Source organism: Argentina silus (genome assembly GCF_951799395.1).
Source record: "Argentina silus genome assembly, chromosome: 14".
Classification (NCBI taxonomy): Eukaryota; Metazoa; Chordata; class Actinopteri; order Argentiniformes; family Argentinidae; genus Argentina; species Argentina silus.
Genome location: NC_139668.1, coordinates 10,885,058 through 10,897,975, shown reverse-complemented (window position 1 = coordinate 10,897,975; position 12,918 = coordinate 10,885,058).

Here is a 12,918-nt window from a genome sequence, read left to right as displayed (position 1 = left end):
CCGCAGAGCTTTCTGTAGCTTGCAGCCCCGTCATGTTGACACTGTTGAGCCTGAGTCTCAGGCTTTCACACAGGTAGACCCTGAGGATGGCTTGTCTTTTGTCTGCAGAAAGGCCATCCCATCTCTCTCACTCTCTTTATTCCTTTCCCTCTCCCTCTCCCTCTCTCTCTCTCTCTCTCTCTCTCACTCTCACTCTCTTTATTCCTTTCCCTTTCCCTCTCTCTCTCTCTCTCTCTCTCTCTCTCTCTCTCTCTCTCTCTCTCTCTCACTCTCTTTATTCCTTTCCCTCTCCCTCTCTCTCTCTCTCTCTCTCTCTCTCACTCTCTTTATTCCTTTCCCTCTCCCTCTCCCTCTCCCTCTCTCTCTCTCTCTCCCTCTCTCTCTCCCTCTCTCTCTCTCTCTCTCTCTCTCTCTCTCATTTAGGTCTGAAACTAGGGATTTCTCTTGGTGTTGCTGTAGTTAGTGAGTGAGTGTCTATGTCTGTATAATGATAGAGGCATGCTGCAGAGGATAAGGACAACATTTTAAAATAATGAAAAGCGATGATTGACATCGTTGGGCTCACATCCCCCCTTCCCCAGCCTATAATCATTGGAGAATTATGTATATAGAAATATGCAGATTGTCGATGCTACAGCAAGATGAAAATGAACTCCAGAGTCTTATACCTGTGTTTGGTGCATTAACAGGTCTGACCCACACATGTCACCTGAGATTCTGATGCCTTATATGGTTGTTTCACATGTTGCTGTCGCAGCTGGCAGAGAGAGAGAAGAGGGGGAGTGGGGAGGGAGAGAGGAAGGGGGAGGACATGTCATCCTATCATCCATTAGAGCTCTTTGTCTGGGCAAGTCCCCAATGTCAGCCTTCAAAATCCTCTTATTGAAAGCCGTCATTGTCTAAGTCCTATAGGGAGCGAGAATAAGCATGATGAAAAGGAGAGGTGGGCAGCATGGTTATAACTAACTAGGCTACGTATTATGTACTAACCATACACCATACACACATGCATATCAACAGAGAGCACAAGGTCAGCCGAAGCCTTGCTCAAGGGCACATCAACAGTGATAGTCACCTTACTGGTACAATAGGTAGAAAACTGCCTGCTATAAAAAAGTGCTGGGGGCCATCAATTTGACATTACTGTTGGTCACTGCAGGATGAGAGTGCTTGTCTTTTTTACTGTGCTGTTGCTGCTATCCGGACATTTCCACATTAGTTTCCTTGTTGACAGTTCCTGTGTGTGTGTGTGTGTGTGTGTGTGTGTGTGTGTGTGTGTGTGTGTGTGTGTGTGTGTGTGTGTGTGTGTGTGTGGGTGTGTGTGTGGGTGTGTGTGTTTGTGCGTGCGTGCGTGCATGTGGACACATTAATGCATGACGTTATGAGAGTTGGGCTCATTCTGTCAGATCTGGTAGCTGTCATTAAACCACGTTCTATATTTAACCTTGTTCTATTTAAATTAATCATTACCTGTCCCTCTCCTTCCACTTCTCTCTACCCTTCTTTAGCAATTTATAGAAATTATAATTAACAATGGCATAGATACACATGCACACACACACACACACACATACACACGCACACACACGCACACACACAGCCCTGCTTGTACTAAATGACATACTAATCTACATTACAAAAATGTTTTTGGATGCATTCCATAAATCCAAATGAAGAAGGCTGAATTCTATGACAATTTTCACTGTTAGGTTTTTACTTACCTTGTCCCCAGGCTGTTGCGTATAGTGCATATGAGCCTGGAATAACGACTGAAAACTGTCCCGGATGGAAGTGAATTTACTCAGTAAAGTATTTGCCATTATTTGACTGTAGCGAATCACACTACAAAAATCAAGAAACATGTGGTGTGCAAGCAATGGGGGGAAGTGCTGTGGGAGATGATTGATGAGAGGTGCACCTAATGGCTTCGTATTGGGCAAACGAAGGCCAAGTTTGATGCATTGGTCCACCAGACCATCCGAGCATATTGGGTGGAAGTGTCATGGACAGTGACTCGTGGAACGAGATTATAGTTTTCCAGTCAGTGCTGAATAAGATATCATTAAGCTTCAACACGTAGGCATCCATTTTGCTAATGATTGGTTACTGCTTGGTACTGTATCTTAAAGGCTTCTGATAGGCCACCTGATTGGTTTTCATTGGTCAATAATGACTCCCCTCACATTCCAGTGATCAGGAACAATGTACTGTAGCAATTGCACAAGGCATGCTAATTTGCCAGTTAAGTCCCTTTAACATGCAGCCATCTTGGTGCCAAGCATGTGCACAGTCGCACTGAATTCACATAACTATTTAGCGTTTTCCACTCTCCATCTGGGACAGATGGATATAAAAATAAAGTACATGTTAACTCTCCCTAGTGGCATCTTACTAGTTTGTTGTTTTACTTTTTGTTTATGTGTATATGCCATTTAGCTGACGCTTTTATCTAAAGCAACTCACAGTACAGTGAGTGCATACATTTGTAGTATATACTATATGGTCCCGGGGGAATCAAACCCACAACCTTAGCATGCTGGAGCCATGCTTTTCCTACTGAGCCACAGATGGTGCAATTTGTCAACAGGCATTCTAATAATTTTATTAGACCTATCATAAAAACAATGTAGGCAGTAGACTGACAAAACCAAGACAATGATTGGCCTTTTTTCTCCTAATCTTTAAATTTTGGGAGGCTTCATAAGAAGCTGGATGCATGCAGCATAGTCATTGGGTAAAGGCGCTGATGTCAATAGCCACGCATAATGAAAAATCATGAACCCTTGATTGCAGCTCAACCAACTTTCCTGGAGGATGTAATTTAGTCAAAAGGCTTTCTAGGGATTTTCTATTATAATCTGGAAAATTAGATCAGATTTAATCGGTTGCACTTCATAGTGGCATCAAATCCTATCCATTGCACATGGAGAATTGCATAGGCCACAGTGGCTGCGTCTCAAATGGTTCACTATTCCCCATGCAGTGCATTACTTTTAACCAGAGCAGCCATGTGCTGACCAGCTGGCAGATGTCTTCACGGACATATTCAACCTCTCTCTGTCCCTGTCTGTAAACTCCCCACCTGTTTTAAGGTGACCACAATCGTTCCAGTGCCCCAAAAAACCAAGGTAACCTGCCTTAATGACTATCGCCCTCAGGCGGCCAAGGAAATTCAACATGGCCCACCAGATCCTCACTAACTTCTATAGGTACACCATAGAGAGTATCCTGTCCACTGTATCACTGCCTGTATGGCAGCTGCACCGCCCTCGACCGCAAGGCTCTGCAGAGGGGGGTGAAACGGGAGGCAGAGGGTTTTTCACGGGTCATGAGCTCCCAGCTGTGCAGGACAGGAGGTGCAAGCTGCTCCCAGCTGTCTACTCCAGGAGGTGCAAGAGGAAGACCAGAAAGATCATCAGGGACCGGTCTTACTTTACTGTACCAGTAAAGTAAAACAAATCAACTCCTGTGTGCATCCACCATCAGCTTGCAGCCTCAATGCTGGTGTTCTTTCTCCTAGCTGTTCAGGGTCACTGTGAACAGTAAACATTGGATCTCAGTTCTGAGGTAAATCCTTCTCTACAGTGCCCAAGCAGCCAACACACACATGAATGTCTCGTGGTTGTCATCACCGATGTCCACACTACTGAGCTACAGTATATGTACAAGTCCCCTCTGGCACACAGCGCTCTTAACAAGCTGGAAAAGGTCACCCTTTGTTCATGAATGTGTCACATTTCATCCCAAGGGAATTCAAATCATGTGCAATCATATGGGAATTTAGCTTGAATACTGACCCTCCCCCTATGAAAAATAATGATTATATCATTAAGTAGATAGCAGAGCACCTATGGTCTCACTCTTAGGACGGTCTCACTCCTAGGACGAGACCTAGTCACACACTCCTGGGCTCATACTGTATTCCACTTGGAGAGAGAGAGTCAGTGTCCTGTACAAGATTGTGATCGAACTCTTGCCAATACTCACCTCTCAGTTCTCAAGCATCTGCCTCCCTCTTGCCTCCATCAAGGCTACTGAAACTCCCCAAGGTCAACCTTTTCCAATTAACATTTTAGCTATATAGCCAACACACTGAACCAGAGTAAATACAAGTGATTGCCTTCAATAATGGCACTGAACTGCACAAAATCTGTTTTTTAATTAAATTCTAATTAATTCTAATTAAATTCAACACACATCCTTTTATAACTAGAGCTACTAACACTTAAGAGCATTTAATAAGGGTGCTGGGTAACCACATGAAATTCACAAGCGTCATACTGTTGGTAAAAAGCCTTCTATAGTTAGCATTATTAGTCCATGCTACAGCACAAAATCAATCCATAACAGGTAGCTTCCTGTAGCTTAATGTCATGGGATCAGGCAACTGGTCAATTAGCGACCTCACTTGGGCCTCTGGAATGAACTTTAAAGATTAACTTCAGGCTTTGATCGCTAATGGTGTAGAACCCCTTTGTATGTCTCTGTGGTAAGCCAGGTGGGGACCCAGCTGGACATCCTCACTCATTACTTCAGCTACAGCAGCACATCGCTCAAGGCTACTATAAGAGAGATGCATGATGGGAACTTCAGAGACCTTTAAAATCACAGACTAAAACCCATGTTAAAAAGTATGTGTGTGTTAGCATTCTCTGACCCCAACATCGGTTCTAATTCTTGGTATAATCGAGAAAACCCTGAAAACGTTAATAACAAAGCCTTATCTTAACTTGATTAGGGAAAAGCAGCAGCTTCAGCATGATAGTGAATGATTAGGATTTGTTCAACTTTATAACTAAGCTGCAAGACATCTTGAAGCACATTATCACAATGTGGACGTCAATGACAGTTCCAAAACGTTAGCTACTGACACAATGTTGGCAATGGGTCATGTAGAAGAACAGCTGTAGAAGCACTTCCCCTCACATTTCATGAAATATACTATGATCAAATTCATAACAATATATCAAATATGTCTGATGACGAGGGCATCATCATTTTAATTTGAAATTCCCTATTATCAAATTCATTATGGGAGATCTCTCGCCTTGACTACTGCAACGCACTCTTGGCCGGTCTCCCCGCCTCCACCAGCAGGCCTCTGCAGCTCATCCAGAATGTTGCCGCCCGTCTGGTGTTCAATCTCCCCAAATTCTCCCATGTCACTCCCCTCCTCCGCACCCTTCACTGGCTCCCGGTAGCAGCTCGCATCAGATTCAAGACCCTGTTGCTCGCCTACCGGGCAGCAAAGGGAACAGCCCCTCCCTACATGCAAGCAATGGTTAGCCCCCAAACTCTTGCCCGATCACTCCGCTCTTCCACCTCGGCTGGCCTCCTGGCACTGCCGCCTCTATGTGGATGTAGCAGCCGCACTACTCGGTCACAGCTTTTCACTGTCCTGGCACCCCGCTGGTGGAACAAGCTTCCCACTGCTGTCATGACTACAGAGTCACTACCAATCTTCCGCCGTGGATTGAAGACTCATCTCTTCAGGCTACATCTTTACGGTCCCTCCTAAAAACGTCTTCACTCCCACTAGCCCCCCTGTACAAGAACAATACATTTATTTATTTATTTATTAAAAGTAATTTTTCCTTCTTCTAGCATTGATTACTTTATCTTATGATGACTGATGGATAGATGATTCACTTACTTAAACAAATGTATTTGTTGTAAGTCGCTTTGGATAAAGGCGTCTGCTAAATGCCATAAATGTAAATGTCAGAACACGCCAATGACTCATCTATTTAGAAATGTGGGTGAACATTTTCTCTTTCCTACAGTAAGTTTGTATATTAATCAATGTTAGGCCTCTGTATTTTATCTTTTGCCTGTTTATCTGTAATAGCTTTGTAGACGGATTTGGTGACGCCAGCCATGTGATTTAAATGTGTTCAAATGTGGCTGAGACAAAGACAGTGATCATCTGATCTTCCACTGTGAATGGTGATTATTGCCCCTCTCTCTCAGCCCGGAACACCTATTTAAAGTTGAATGAGCATGCCTGGTGGACGTCCTGAGGGTATCACACCTCAACTGTTGTCAATTCCTGTTTTCAATATTACATTGCTATATATAATATAAGCCAACTGGCCTCTTCCAACTATGTTCTATTTTTTGGAGGATATTTAAGGAAGATACAGACCATTCATTATTTGACATATGGTTAAACTTCCATTTGTTTACCACAGTTTGTTTATTTTACATGTTGCACACAACAACATTAATGTGATGTTGTGTGCTGAAGGTTCTGTTAAAACAGCGCGACATAATCGTGACCAGGTTATCCTGTTAATGTCTGATGTTCACGTGCATTGTTAACAACATGTAGAGTCGACTCATCAGCTTCAGGTATTGGATCAAGCGAAAACTCCTCGCGATTCATTGTAACTTGAGAGCATGGTGGTGGCATTTTGGGTATTCTTAATGGAATCTAGGATCCGATATGATTGAGTGACTATCACACAGGGATGAGAAAATCATTTTCAATCATTATTAACCATAAAATATATTTTGGAGTCAGATATAACGTAATGTTAACTTGTGTTAGTTGTTCATGTGACTACTTGTGTGTAGTCTGCTTTATCATGTCCATAACCGTCTGAAGTTGTACTGTGGAATAAATGTATGGCTTTATTCTTAACTTGTCCAGTCCTTTCTCTATCCTTCAGTGTTTTTATCCCAATTCTTCAGCTTGATAGTGTTTCTGAAGGTAGCGGTACGGTGAGGAAGAGGAGGCCCTTTACCAGAGTCCTTGACGCTGAAAGGCTTCCGCCACCTCTCTCTCTCTCTTTCTCTCGCTCTCTCTCTCTCTGCAAACATGAGTAGAACATGAATGTTCACCACTCTCCTATTTTCCTTATTTTACAGACTGCAGATGGAAATGGATGCCGAGTGACCGTGCTTTGCATTGGATAATATGAGGAATCTGTTGAAAGGAGAGTTATGATTTCGCCCTTTTGGGATTGCCATGACAATTATCTGTCAAATTGGATGAGTCATCCTACCATCCGTTAGGAACAATAACAACAGACAATAGGACAACAACAATGAACGATAGGATGATTAATCTAATTTGACAGGTAATTGCCATGACAATACCAAAATCAGAACTCTCCTTTCAACAGACATTAGCTGATACAAAACCTGTCGATGGGATTTAGAGCACAGCTAGCTCGCACTACTGAGCAAGTGACGACGTCCACTTCTGCTCCCTATACCAGAGTTGGCTGCTGAGTGTGTAGATTCTGGTGTTGCGAGATTGGTGACTAATGGTTAGATAGTCACTACAAAATGGATATGACAAATATAATAATTACATTATAATACAAATGCTGCTTTCCTGCCTAGTACCACTTCAAGCCCTTCATCCTTCAACTCCTAATTCCCATGCCTTACATGTAATGACTTTGCATGTATTTTGTCTATTTTCAATAGCTTTCATTGATACAATGGCAATAGTGATACTTTGAACCTCTCAGTGATGCATTTTTGCCTATTTTATTGTTGTTATCCCAAGTCTCCTGAATAAATGGATATACTGTATGACACTTCAAGGTTCATATAGATTATGATGTCATGCCATGTGTAGGGAAGCAGGCGGAAAAAGAGAGAAAATCATGCTTAGATCCAAGAGGGTTTTAAAGGTCCAGTATATAGATTTCAGCTTTAAAATAGTGCTAAATGGCCATGATGAATTGGTAGGTCCAAAGAAAGCGCTTTCTAAAATCTGGTGTTGTGGTCGAGCACTGGCCATTACCTATTTTACATTTTGTTTGAAAATGCACACAATTGACACTATTAGAAAACTTAGCATAAAAATATCAGTGCAGCTAGAGGTGGCAGCAAAGCGCAAAACTACATGCCCAAAACACCTTTTGTAGCCTTCCTGTTTAAAGTGTGACTGAGGGTTTTCTGCTATGTTTATCATTCAACCCAAAGCTGTCACCGTAACCTTGGCGACTCCCTGTAGGGTATTTTGAGTAATCACTGTAAATCCCTGGGTGGATTAAATTCCTCTATTGAACAATGGAGGAATGAAAGGGTATTTGCTTCCTTTTTGGGTCAGGGACTTGAATTACTTTTTCAGGTGGCTCACTGGAATCATATTCATTAAATGTTTTAGTAATATGGAGTTCATGTAACACTTTATCACCTTCTTGTGAAGTGACGTGTTAACATATTGCCTTAATGCCTTACATTCATAACATCTACACTATAGTATGTAGTGCAAGAGAATTATATTATAATGCAATATCTGAAGTGCTACAGTATCAGATTACACTTTGGCCTCCCCAGAGTTCTTCCTACTCTCTTCCCATTCCACCATGCCTTGGATTTGTAATGGACTATTGTACCAGTAAAGGCAAGCATGTCATTGTGAAATGAACTTGCCATGCTACTTGTAGCATGTATGGACACATGATGTCTTTAAATATACTGTACATCCCCTATAAGCTTGTCTGTCTCTTTGCTGCATTCCCACACACTAGAGAGCTGGATTCAAAGCACCAATGAATCAAAGCATTTTTTTCAAAGTACCAATGAATCATTCAAAGAAGTCTATATGTAATTTCAGTTATTTCAGAGTTTGTTCACTGAGTCAATGTTCAAAACCATGCTCACAGTTGAGGCATTCATTCTATTCCTGCCTAAATTACTATCGCCCCATACTGTAGCACTCAGTCCATCATCATGAAGTGCTTTGAGGGCTGGTCAAAGCCCACATCAACTCCATTGTACCAGACACCCTGGACCCAAACCAGTTTGCATGCCAGAGCAATACAGTAGATTCACAGATGCAATCGCCATTGCACTGCACACTGCCCTAAGGATAACACCTATGTGAGAATGCTCTTCATAGACTACAGCTCAGCATTCAACACCATTGTGCCCCCCTGGCTTGCCACCAAACTCAGGGCCCTGGAGATTAACTTTTCCCTCTGCAACTGGATCCTGGACTTCCTAACGGGCAGACCCCAGGTAGTGAGGATAGGCGACAACACTCCTCTGCACTGACTCTCAACACGGGGGGCCCCCCAGGGCTGCGTGCTTAGTCTCAATAGGGGTGGTCCCTACACATCGACTCAGTCATCAAGAAGGCGCGCCAGCGTCTCTTCTTCCTCAGGCGGCTGAGGACATTTGGCATGGCACCTAAGATCCTCACCAACGTCTATAGGTGCGCCACTGAGAGCATCGTGTCTGGCTGTATCAACGCCTGGTATGGCAATTACACCACTCAGGACTGTAAGGCTCTACAGAGGGTGGTGAAGACAGCTCAGTCCATCAGTGGAGCTGCGCTCCCTGCCCTCAAAAACATATACACCAAAAGGTGTCTGAGGAAGGCCAGCCTGGGACCAAAAAGTTCTGTGACAGCTTCTACCCATTGACTTTTCACAATGGACTCATATATATATATCATACTGCTGCTATCTGTACTATATTTGCACTACTGACAGATATATTTCTATATTATTGCACATAACTGTATTTCGCACTGCCCACTACCACCTACCTTTATTTTGTTAATGTCATAATCTATTGCTTTTCCAGCATTTGTATTATACAAATGTGCAATTTAGTTAGGGTGTATTTTATTTTAGCATTGAGAAATATTATTGCATTGTGTATAACACTGTTGAGGCCCTGTGTAAACCAAGCATCTCAGTGCTCTGCTCGCAGGAGTATGTGACATTAAAAAACATTGAACTTTGAGGCAATCAACATCACAACAAACGTGAATGGATCAGCCACATGACACACATCACAGGAGGGGAGATGAGACCATGTCATGCGCTACCAATATCGGTCATCGGCGTAACTATAACAAACTACAGTATTTCCTTGCTGATCATAAGGCTCTCAAACACAACAGAACAGGCCAAGGGAACAGACATAGGCATTGTACAGAATGTGCTTGTGATAACCCCCATAAGTAACCCCTATTACTATAACTATATTCATGTATGAAACAACAAGCAAGTATTTAGCTAGTGAGAGAGAAAAAGAGAGAGAGAGAGAGAGAGAGAGAGAGAGAGATGGTCGATAGAGAAGGGAGAGAGAAAGAGAGAGAGGCTGTCAGAAGAATCCTTTGTCTCCAGGGAGAGTCGCCTGACTTGGGCTTGATTCTCTCTGGTCAGGGAGGCAACATGCTGACAGTGGCCCCTGCTGGGTGCTACACAATAAGGCCCCTTGTCTGAAAGCAGATTACTCCACTGAGCTAAATGTAATTAGGGTAAATCAATGCTCCGCTTTTAGCTCCAGTCCCAACATTCTAGATAAAGAGAGACAGAACTAGAGAACGACCTAATGGCCTGGGAAATAAGGGGCGTTCTCTTCAATTAATTCCATTCAAATACAGGAGGTGCCAGGGAGATAGGACTGACATGACTGGTGTGCCATTTAAGGGTTAATCCCATGATTTAAGGGTGGGAAAAAGTAGGTTGCAATTGAATGTTTATGACACCAATGAAAAGCACTTCTGGCCACAAAATCCCAATGTGAACCGTTCATAGTTTAAACAGGGTTTCCAGCTTTGAGGAAGAAAAAAAACCTTTTTCTTTGACCCACACAGGGTTTTCCACACTTGTTGACCGCCACAGTCTGGTGATTTATTTAATGCACAATAACAAAGCCTCAGGTTCCAGCTGCCCCTTGGAGTATAGAGCAATGGCCAAGTATTTACGTGTCTCAAATGAAAGGATGTGGCACTGGCAGATATGCTATCTATCGAATGTGTACTAAATATAACATTGACCTGACATGCTTGCTAAAGCCATACCATTTATATGCAAGACATTTTATCACCGTGTAAAGTATCACCGCCCTTTGTTATCTTTAGTAATTTATGAATGTTCTCTCCAAGATTAGGAAGCAGCCAAACTGTCACGTTTATTCAAACCATCTCACGTGTCGGCTCATGAATGCCTTAATCAAACTACCAATGGCGGAGATAACTATAACAATATGTCAACAAGGGTTGTCGACGATTTGTGAGAGGCAGCAACAGACTATCCGTGCGTGAAGAGCGCGCGTTTAGTAGCCTCCAACAGAAGTCTCCGTGAAACGTGCGCTTTGCTACCGTGATGACGCGAGGCAGGTGGAGCTAAGCAAATCGCCTTTAGAACCGAGCATAGCGGTCAGTTGGATACAGTTTCCATAAATTGTTCCATAAACAGTGTCGTGTCATGTCATTCAGTTGTTTTAAAACATAAGTCGTCCACTGATCGAAATATGAAGCAGCTTCAGGTGTAGCCCAACAACATTAGATGACCGAGTCGTTTAATGAGCCCGAAGTGCATTTCTTTAATGATATCGTTGGAATTCCGTGCGCATCTCTGAGCCATCAGCGTGAGATCCCAAGGACAGATTCTGCAAGTGTGGGGACATTAAAACTGTTTGCAAGGCAAGTAGCCTACCACGCGTGGTGCACTTTAAATTCGTGTCTTTTGGTTGTTTTGTTTTGTGTTATAGTGAAATTCATACTGTCTGACTGGGAATTTTATTAGGATTTCATGTGGTGGTTCATGATTGATTTGATCTATTCTGTGATGTTTGTATGTTTCTGTAAACAATTGTAATGTATGCGTCTGAGTTTTGTCTGACACATTGTTACCCCCCTCTGTTGCTCTTGGATCCGGTCTCTCTTGAAGAAGATTTCATTTCATGAGACGGGATAAATAATGGTTAAATCAGAAAATAATAATAGGTAATATTAAAAGTCATCATAGTCTACGACGGACACTAACCTGCATTGCTGCCTACTTGGCAAATTGTTTAGTACAAAGTATATTTTAATTTCAGCATCTTGCATGTGAAAAATTCAAGAAAAACCCGCATCTGTGGTTAAAAATGTTCAGGAAATGACAAGACTCACTCATAGAAAAAGGCTATAGTATGTCTTGAGTTTAGTGATTACATTCGGGTTGGTTTCATAAAGTGCTGTGTTGCTCTATGTATTTGATGCACATGCAATATCAAACATTTAGATGTAATCAGCCATGATCCCTTTAATATCACACAGTATGGAGCTTTTTGGTTATTTTCTTATGAATGCTGATTTGTAAATAGCAACATTATTTTGCAGAAGTACAAACACAAGTATAAACACAATGTAGTTTAACTATAATAACGACAGACAACCAAAATGTCTTGTCAATGAGTGTCTGTTCATCATCTTCTGTGGTTCTGTAGAGGATCCTCAACCAAATAGTGTTTTGATGACACTTGTTGTTAGAAATCAATGTGTATCTTAGATAAGCACAAATTCTCCCAAAACAGGCTACGTTTCGAGAGTACAAAGCTCTTGTAATGAAGTTAGAAACCAAACCATCATGTTTAAAAAGGCACCTAACTTTTTTCAACTTAAACAAAATCTTCTATAATGTCTAATGTTCTAAATGTTCCTGTTTACATGCATATTTATTTTATTACATAACAACCAGAACACAACTTTAGTTGCAGCAAATTAGCCGGAACAATAATAGTCATGAGTTGTTTTTTTTTCAAGGATGACGTGTGTCCCTGGCAAGAAGGTATTCATAACCACCACTCACAGTAATAACAAGGCTTCTATTGATGACAGCAGTGATTAGAATAATCATCCTAAACATTATATGAAAGCTTAAATCATTTGACACTCAACCTATTAACACCAACCTACCCTCTACATAGGACTTTATTCCCATATGATAAGGCTGTATCTTGATCCTTGAACCTTGAAGCTGTTAATGCATAACTTACACAGTAAAAGATGCTGTGAACGTTTACCAGAGTAATGTGTGTGTGTGACATGAAAATACAGTAGAACATGTGTTTGGTGGTCAGTTTGCACATATGTCTGTCTGTGTGTGTGCCTGTTCGTGCCTGTGCATGTTTGCAGTATTGGGGAAATACATGAAGATGTATCTAACTATGGGT